Source organism: Myotis brandtii, unplaced genomic scaffold, assembly GCF_000412655.1.
Source record: "Myotis brandtii unplaced genomic scaffold, ASM41265v1 scaffold1077, whole genome shotgun sequence".
Taxonomy (NCBI): domain Eukaryota; kingdom Metazoa; phylum Chordata; class Mammalia; order Chiroptera; family Vespertilionidae; genus Myotis; species Myotis brandtii.
In genome coordinates this window covers 1,459,180-1,468,729 of record NW_005353666.1, presented here as the reverse complement: position 1 = coordinate 1,468,729, position 9,550 = coordinate 1,459,180, and the positions used below count along the sequence as shown (strand labels likewise).

General features: G+C 53.3%; 1 protein-coding gene across 4 annotated transcripts in view; it reads right to left on the bottom strand.

The window, feature by feature from the left end:
- Positions 1-9,550, bottom strand: part of PDE10A (phosphodiesterase 10A) — a 216,532-nt gene that overhangs the window by 156,717 nt on the left and 50,265 nt on the right. Inside the window, exon 1 of one of the 4 annotated variants that reach the window (XM_014542302.1) lies at positions 3,241-3,354. The exons of the other annotated variants lie outside the window; for them this stretch is intronic. The gene's annotated coding sequence lies outside the window, so the exon portion shown is untranslated. Of the gene's footprint in view, positions 1-3,240; positions 3,355-9,550 lie in introns of those variants that run through there. 4 annotated transcript variants of the gene reach the window in all.

Below are 9,550 nucleotides of genomic sequence, written 5' to 3'. Positions count from 1 at the left end.
AGCTCACAGGCCAGGTAACCCCAGCTCACAGGCCCGGTGCCCCCGGCTCACAGGCCCGGTGCCTCCTGGCTCACAGGCCAGGTAACCCCGGCTCACAGGCCCGGTGCCCCCGGCTCACAGGCCTGGTGCCTCCTGGCTCACAGGCCAGGTAACCCCAGCTCACAGGCCCGGTGCCTCCCGGCTCACTGGTGCTGGTGTCTCTAGGACCACTGGCTGAGGGGTCTTAGGCTCATGGCCGAAGCTTTTCGGCTCCTCCATGGGAAGACCTGGGCTCTGCACGCTCTGATACTGAGCTGTGGGCCTCGGCGTGTTAGTTATATTTTTAAAAATCTCACTCTGCCATCTGGAAAGTAAAGCTGATATTAGGACTTTCCTCATAAGCACCCAAGCGATGAGCGACACGATTAGAACCAATTTAGAAATCACACCGGTTCTAATAGATTCTCGTGGCAAAAACTTGTTTGCAGAAAAATCAGAGGCGGCAGATGGGACAAGCCGCCCCGATGGCCACCCCTGGTGGGAAGTCTGCACAGTCAGGAACGGCCTTGGTCACATTCTAGAGCAGCTAGAATATAAGCAATTCATGGAAAGCACTTGATTTCCATTTTTTTAACTATGGAATGCACTTTTCTAGAACATTTCCTCCAAAAATGCAAGAAAGCATCTTGAAGGACCGAGCCAGTACCGTCCCTCCGTGAACATGGCAAACCTCTCATTCCTGAGAGCTGGTGTTGCCCTCACGCGCCTCCTGTCCTCTGCCCACAGGGACACGCCTGTGGACGTAAGGGCAGGCGTGCAAGAAAGCAAGCGGGAGCGACAGCCTTGCCAGGCCGTGGAGGCGGGAGCCCGAGCCAGGGGTGACTCCCAGCTGCCTTGCATCCTGTGTGGCGTGGCATCGGTGCACACTCATATGCACGTTTAGCCTGGAAAGAGCAAGCTTCTGCGATCAGGAAAGACTGACCCGCAGTGGCAGCGCTCCGCCTCTCATGGCCGACTGGCCTTCCCCTGTGTGTGCATCACCACATCTTCTTCATCACCCGACCGTCTCTCAGAGACACCTTGGTTCTCTCCGTGGCTTGGCCACCATGAATACTGCCATCTTCTTCATCACCCGACCGTCTCTCAGAGACACCTCGGTTGTCTCTGTGTCTTGGCCACCATGAATACTTGGTTCATCATGCAATGAACACAGGGGCGTACACATCTTTGCAAATAACTGTTTTCCATTTCTTCGGCTAGATGCCCAGAAGAGGGGTTGCTGGGTATCCTATTCTTACTTGTTTGCGGGACCTCCATGCTGTGTCCGCAGTGGCTGGAACAGTTTACATGCCACCAGCATGAGAGCATCATGCTGAGCAAAGCAAGTCAGTCAGAAACAGTCAAGGCCCGAATGCTGTCACTCATATGTTGGATATACAACGAAGGGAACCAAAGAGCAAACAAGATAAACCAACAAACAAAACCTCATAGACACAGACAACAGGATGGTGGTTCCCAAGGGACAGGGGTGAGGGTAGCAGAGGGTGAAGGGGGTCAAGTATAGGGGGACGAAGGAGAGTTGCCTTTGGGTGGTGGACACGCAGTGCAATATGGCGACCATGGATCACAGAAGTTGAAACCTATGTAATCCTACTAACCAATATCACCCCAATACATTCATTTAAAAAAGCCAAAAACAAAAATATTTTTTTTAAACGAGTTATCCTTCTATATGCTTATCTTACCTAGTCACACACTGCTTATAACGCCTCAGCAAGAATGTGTTAAAGTTTGACTTGTCTTCTCCTTGCTCTTAACTTGGCCGGGCCACCCAGGGTTAGAACGTCACTTAACGTGCAGGCAGTGTCCTGGAAACCGTAGCAGAAGATCTGAAAGCATCAGCAAATGAGGCCCAATTCTCCATGCGGTTGTTTTGCTTGGCAGACGGGGCGAGTTCGGACACTTTCATGCCCCCCTTTTATTGTTTGTTTGTTTTGTGGGCCACGCTTCCTGAGGCGGTCTGTCCAGGAAATGGAGCCGCCAGACCTGCCGGCTCGTCCTGGCCCGCCTCCCCGTCCTGACCCGCCTCCCCGTCCCGAGAGAAGCAGCCGCTGCAGGGACACAGCCCACACGGGAAGCAGGGACACGTCGGTGGGCACAGGCGTGCGTAACAGTTGCCGGTGCTCTCAGACCCTCCCTCACATAAACCTTCGAGACGCATGAAGTCGCTGTGGGGTGGGGAGCGCTCTTTATGCAGCCACTGGACGGTTACCTAACGCACAATCTTGACTAAAAAAAGACCCAACTACGCTCAACCTCTGTGTTGTTTTATGATAGAATTAGAGGCCCAGTGCACGAATTCGGGCACGGGTGGGGTCCCTCAGTCTGGGGGAGAGACCACAGGAGGTTGGCCGTGGGGGGTGAGGGGAGGAGCCACGGGAGGTTGGCTGTGGGAGCGCACAGACCACCAGGGTGCAGCTCCTGCATTGAGCGTCTGCCCCCTGGTGTTCAGTGCACGTCATAGCAACTGGTCAACTGGTCTTTTTGATGGTTTGGTCTTAACGGTCACTTAAGCTTTTATATATATAAATTTGCTGGTTCACAGATCACACACCCTGCTTTTGATTCATGCTTTTAGCCTAAGCGAAGAGAGGCCTTCCTGTGTTTCTACATAAAACACGAACATGGAGTTGCTCAATCATTTCACTCGGACACTTGGTCTCATTACATTTATTTCTTTTTTGGGGCCTTGGGTTCCCGAAAAGACTGGGTCAGATAGCACTGAGAACAATCACTTCTTGTTACATTAGGTGGTTAAAAAGCAGAAACCAAGAATTATGTTCCTATAAATATGTATTTATTCAAAAATATTTTATTAAGATGATACATAGGCCCGACAATTCATTCTGTGAGCCCTAACCGGTTTGGCTCAGTGGATAGAGCATCAGCCTGCAGACTGAAGGGTCCCAGGTTCGATTCCAGTCAAGGACATGTACCTTGGTTGTGGGCACATCCCCAGTAGGGGGGTGTGCAGGAGGCAGCTGATCAATGTGTCTCTCCCATCGATGTTTCTAACTCTCTGTCCCTCTCTCTTCCCCTATGTAAAAATCAATAAAATACATATTTTTTTAAAAATTCATTCTGAGAAAGTGAACAGGTCCACGGTTTTCATATGTTCACCAGGCTAGGCAGCCATCACCACGGTTCTAAGTCAACGACTTTTCTAATCCCCATGGGAAACCCCGAACCCACGGGACCCACCGCGGCTCCGGGACCACTGGACTCCTGTCTGTCTGTCTGTCTGTGCCTTTGCCGGGTCTGGACATTTCACATAGATGGAATCACACCGTACGCAGGCCTCTGAGGCTGGCTGCTGTCACGTAGCGTGATGTCTCCAAGGTTCACATGCTCTGCACGTATCGGTCCTGCCGTCTCTTTAAGGCTGGATGACCTGCCAGGGCATGAGCACACCGTTACCTGTCCACCCGCCGAGGGGCGTCTGGGCTGCTTCCACTCGGGGCTGTTATCCTACTGGCCCTGTGGACACTCCCGTGCGGCTTCCGAGTGACTGTCAGCGTCCCGTCACCTTGGGTGCATGGCCTGGTGGTGGAATGGCCGGGTGCCCTGGTGTCTCTACGTATAACTCTCTGAACAACGGCCAGCGTGCAGACAGTGCAAAGCGAACTATAACGATTTATGTGTATTTCGTGTTCCATTCTGTAAAGAACATACATGGAACTTCATTGCACTTTACAAATTGCTACAGAAACGTTCCCGTTTCAAGTCCGTCTGTAAAACAGGTACATCCCAGACCAGTGCTGTCCACAGGGCTTTCTGTGGCGACTGGTGGGCCTACCGGGGCCATCAGCCACGTGTGGCAATTGAGTGCTTGGCCTGTGGCTTGTCCAGTGGAGAACCGATCTATAATAATAAAAGCATAATGTGCTAATTAGACCGGACGTCCTTCCGGACGACCTTCGGAGGAAGCCGGGGCTGTGAGGGCCGAGCCCCTTGCACGAATTACATGCACCGGGCCTTTAGTTTTTATATATTATCTCATTTTAATTACGTTAAGTTTAAACAGCCACGGATAGCGGGTGGTGGCGGTGCTGACCACGTGGCTTTCTCGGCTGGTGTCTGGGATCTGCTGTGAAAGGCCCCGGGGAATTTCGGAGCAGAGAGCGTCTGGTGGAGTGCAGCGTCCACAGACGGGAGAACCGGCCTGGCTCCTGGGTGGCGTGCCGCTGGGTCTCACGGTGAGGCTGTTGCTGGGAACACGCCCGTCTCCTCGAGGGAAGCGAGGCGCCGAGTTCTGGCTGCACAGACCACAGGCGCTGCCGAGCGTGGAGCTAAAATGAAGAAAAACGTCAGCTGCTCATTGTGCTTTCTCCCCTGGAAACCTTGGGCAGCACAGGATCGTGGCCATCACGTTCCGACAGAAATGCAAACAGGAGCGTCTGTGAGCAAAGACGGCAGGCAGCCCTCGAGCTTCATAGCGGACGGAGGAAGCGGCCTCGGGGCTTGTGTCTAAGTAAAGCCCGGCGGCCACTTCCTAAGCCTGAAGCCTCACGAGGCTGGGTCCTCATCGAATAGGAACACAGGGGCCCGTGCAGCACGCGGCCTGAGAACCGGCAGGGACGCCACAGGCCAAACTCCTTGTCGATGAAAGGCCGTCCCTCGCCTCCTCTGTGGTCTGGACTTGGTTCTGGTCGTGCTATTTCCAAAAACATGAATGGATGGGTTCCCATCTGCAGAGAACGGTTTCTTTACTCGGAAACGAGTCCTGGCAACACCCCAGTCTCCGTGTCTACTCTGTACAACACACAGAAAGGCCAGCGTCACAATGGAAATGTCACCACGTGAGAACAAGCAGAAGCAGCTCCAAATGCAGAAGCAGCGAGAAATGCTGGTTCCTTTCTTCTGGGGACTAACTCGGGGCTCTAGGCGGTCCAGCGGCGGGGAGTCCGCACCGTCCCCAGTGACGTCACCTTTCCCAGGACTCGGGACTCGCTGTAGGACAGAAGACAGCAACCGCGCAGGAAGGTCTGAAATAAAAGTGCGGGTCTCCCTCCCAGCCCGTCTCCCCACCCGCTGCCTGGATAAAACCTTTTCCTTGTTTCCTTCCAGGATGTTCTCTGTGCAAGTATTTATATGTCACAGCCGGTCTTCTAGTTCAAGAAGTTATGTCGGTATCAGGAGCTTGAAGACCTTGCTCAGAATTTCTGCCCTACAGGCCCGGCCGGCATGGCTCAGGGTTGAGCGTCGACCTATGAACCAGGAGGTCACGGTTCGGTTCCCGGTCAGGGCACAGGCCCAGGTTGCAGGCTCAGTCCCCAGTCTGGGGGGCGGGGGGCGGTGCAGGAGGCAGCCGATCCATGATTCTCTCTCATCATTGATGTCTCTCTCTCTCTGTTTCCCTTCCTCTCTGAAATTAATAAAAATATATATATATTTTAAAAAGAATTTCCGCCCTAGAAACCTCGGAGTTGCCTTGGACTCCTGCCCGCCCTCCTGTTCGCACACACAGCCTGTCCTCCCAGGAGCGTGTCACTGTCCCGCTGGAGCCTCGTCACCTCTGCTCTGAAGATGTGTATCGACCTTGAAGCTGGGCTCTAGGTCGTCCTCCATCCTCCGTGTCCCTCACAGGGAAGCCGCTAACACACACACATGTGTCACCCCATCTCTAACCATCTGATGTCACCACTTGAGCCACAAGAGAAAGTGCAAAGATGGGGAGCAGCACACGGGACCCCGACTGTCCCACCAGGTGCCCCCAGGCCTCACCTAGACTCCCCCATTCATCCCGCGAGGGTCCTCCCGCCCGCGTGCCACTCTTTACTCAGCGATCACACTCTCACAGTAACACTCCCTGCAGCTGGCGGGGCTCGCGAGGCATTCCTGCTCTTCTGTCATGCCCAGTGCAGCCCAGGGCCCCCGAGGAAGACACAGCCCCAAATCAGTGCATCCAGGGCCCCCCCAAAAATGCACCCCCGAATCCTGCCGCCCCTGGCTTTGCTGGGCGGCCAGGAGACCAAGGCGGCCCGTAATGAATTACAGGGTGAAGGACCCGTGAAAGCCCAACCGACCTCGCTCCGTTTTTCTCATTTCTGGGCCTAATCACCTGTTGAGATGGGCAACATGGCCTGCGAGCGCGTGCCTGCCCCTGAATTGTCATGTTCTATTACTCTGGTGCCAATTAACGAGCGTTCACTTATTTCCACTCAAACAGCGCGAATGATTATTTTAAAACATGCGCACGCATATCTGGTCCTGCCCATCGCTGGCAGAAGAAATCATCTTTTTTCCTTGAAAATGTCATGTGTCTGTTTCTCTGCCCGAGAAGGGCGTGTTGGCGCCCCTTCTCTCTGGAAGGTTCCGCGTCTGAAATGATGTCCCGCAGACAGTGGCTTCCTGGGAGGCGACTGGAGGAGCTGCGCTTGTGGTTTGTGACACCGACTGCTCCCCAGGGCGCCATCACGTTTTCATGTCCTCCAATGAGAACACAAACTTCAAAAAATAAAAATCCCTAACTTCCAAATCTTTCTGCTTTTTAAAAAATCAAATTTCAGAGAAGTTGAGATCGGCAGACCTGACCAGGACGTAGCCGAGAACCAACCGTACGAAAGAGGCTCTGACTCCCGCGGAGGCCTCGGTGAGGGCGTCCCCGTAGAGAGCTAACCCGGCAACTCGTTTAACTCCACATTTCCCATCACGGCCGGCTAGGGGCAGGGCTGGGCAGAAGGAGGCGCTTCCAGAACCTTCACTGCGGGTGAGCGCACACAGTAAGTAAATGGACGGGGAAACCATGAAGCCTCGATGTGAGAACTCATACCACACAGGGCCGTCCAGCAGCGAGAAAAAGCCTGCACCTGGCAGGTCTCAAATGCATTGTTGCACAGCCAGTCATGGGATTCAACAAGCGTGTTCCATGTCGTTGGTGTGTGCATGTGCGTGTGTGTGTGTGTGTGTGTGTGTGTGTGTGTGTGTGTGAAGGCTGAGATGTGTTTAAGACGTTATTTCAGAAAGACATTTCAGCCGTCCGGGAAATTCACTCCTGGGTTACACCAACCTCTTCAAGAATCCCAATAACCAGAGGCCTTACACCCTGTGTCTGTGTCCATCTCAAAGCTGAAAAAAAAATCAAAGGAAAGTGAAAAGCCAAGGGAACAACGCGAAAGGACTTCCACAAACGCAAAGGTGGCATGAACGTGACTTGGACTTGATGGTCTTTAACGATTGTGCCTTCTTTTCATTTCGATTTTCCTCTGAAAACTACCATTAAATAGAAAGACTCGCCTGGCCGGCCTGGCTCAGTGGTTGAGCGTCGACCTATCAACCAGGAGTTCACGGTTCGATTCCTGGTCAGGGCACATGTCTGAGTTGCGAGCTGTAGCCGATCAATGATTCTCTCTCATCACTGATGCTTCCGTCTCTCTCCCCCTCTCCCTTCCTCCCTACAATCAATAAAAACATATCTTAAAAATAAATAGAAAGACTCACAGTAATAGATTTGCAACAGTAGACATTGGAAATATCAATCTTCCAAGAGAATGTGATGGGAGAAAGCAAATCGTAGTAACATACAGGAGCAAATGTATTTTTATGTGCATCATGGCAGGGCGACACAGTGCCCTTCAGTCCATAAATGGCCTGGAAACGGACACACCAGGTCCCAAGGTCACTGCGTGTGGACGGGAGGAGGGCTGGGGCTGAGGGTCAGAACTCCTCGCTGCTGCTGCGCACAATCTTGACTTGGAAGAAGATCAGTCTTGGAAGCCAAGGTGACAGAGCCGTCACTCAGCTCTGGCTGGTGGGGCAGTGGCTCTCTGTGTCCTCACTTCCTTTTCTCTTCTGCATTTTTGTTCCTTTAAGGTGTTTTTTTCTCTGAAGAGAATACCATTTATTTAGGTATCAATAAAAAAGGGAGGTCTGGGAAATTCACAAACACATGGAAATCAAACGGCACGCTCCTAAAGAACAGTGGGTTGAAAACAGGCATCCGACAGGAAATGAGGACAGTCTCTGAGGTGAGTGAAAATAAGCAAAGGCATGCGAAGGGCAGAGAGCGGCCAACACAGCGCTCGTGTGCCAGAGAGAGATGCGTGCTCCCGCCCCGGCTCACTTCCAGCACATCCTCCCCAGGCCCTCCAGGCAGAGGGCTCCTCTGTGGACCGGCTCGGCATCGGAGAACCTCTGCTTAAGGCCTGAGTGTTTACAAGAAGGGAATGTTGATTTCCCATCTGAGCCTCAATCAATGCAACACAGCCTGTTATTATAATAAAAAACAAACACCGTGGTCATGTAAAGAGATACAGGAAAAGCCCAGCTGTCGTGGCTCAGGGGTTGAACATCGACCTATGAACCAGGAGGTCACAGTTCGATTCTTGGTCAGGGCACAGGCCTGGGTCACAGGCTCGATCCCCAGTGTGGGGCGTGCAGGAGGCAGCCGATCCATGATTCTCTCTCATCATCAGTGTTTCTATCTCTCTCTCCCTCTCCCTTCCTCTCTGAAATCAATAGAAATATATTTTTTAAAAAGAGAGATATAGGAAAGGTGTTGACACAATGCAATACCCTTTCATGATGAAAACATTCAACAAACTAAGCAGATGGGAACATTCTCAATGTGATCAAAAGCTTCTACAAAAATCCTTAAGAGAACCCCAGAGCGCCAGCAGCCGCAGCAGGGGGGGGGGGCCTGCAGGGGGCGACTGTGAGAACCCCCAGAGGCAGCAGCGTTGCACTTGGCCTCTTCCGTGTCATCATTTAGAGAAGACAGACCCCGTGGATGCTGCCGGCCACAGTGTGGAAACTGGCCACTCCTGGGTGACCTGTGAAACGCCTGCCGTCTAGCCAATACGCGTGGGAATGCCTCCCGCGGGCCACACAGAAAGCATGTTTCTCCTTCATCACAGGGACATTGTCAAGGACGTCATCAGAGGGAACACAGAAGCGGCCATTTGGAACCCTGTGCGAGGAGCTCCTACTGCTACCATAGGTGTCCACGCGATGGAGGGTGTGAGCGAGGCCAGGGGAGGACCAGCCCCTGCTGTGGGCGAGGCTAGGGGAGGACCAGCCTCTGCAGAAGGGGGCGTGTTTTCCTAACCTGCCCCGTGGGGCCAGGGCCCAGCCGCACAATAGCATCCCGGCAACACTTCCTTAGCAACTCGCAGGGCGCTTTGAAATCCTGTTATTTTGGCAACGGGGTGGACATGAGCGGGTCGTGAACTTCCAAAGGGCCTTGGCGGGAACCGCCCGCTTCCTTCCCTGGGCTGCCCAGCCGCCCTCTCCTCATGAAACCTACCCCTCCGGCCACACACACACATTCCCCTTAGTGCAGACACGTGCCACACTTGGTGCATTTTTTAAGATGGGAAAACGCAATCTCATTTGGGGGGACGTGGGAAAAGGTCCCCGTGTTCATCACCTGCGTTTGACTCTTGCTGCTGATGAACAGGAAGCATGAAGCTGTTGGGAAAAGATCGCTGTGTTGCACAGAGCAGCCTGGCAGCCGGCAGAGGGGACTGGACGAGGAAGGGGAGGGGTCAGCCGGGGCACAGGGACACAGGGG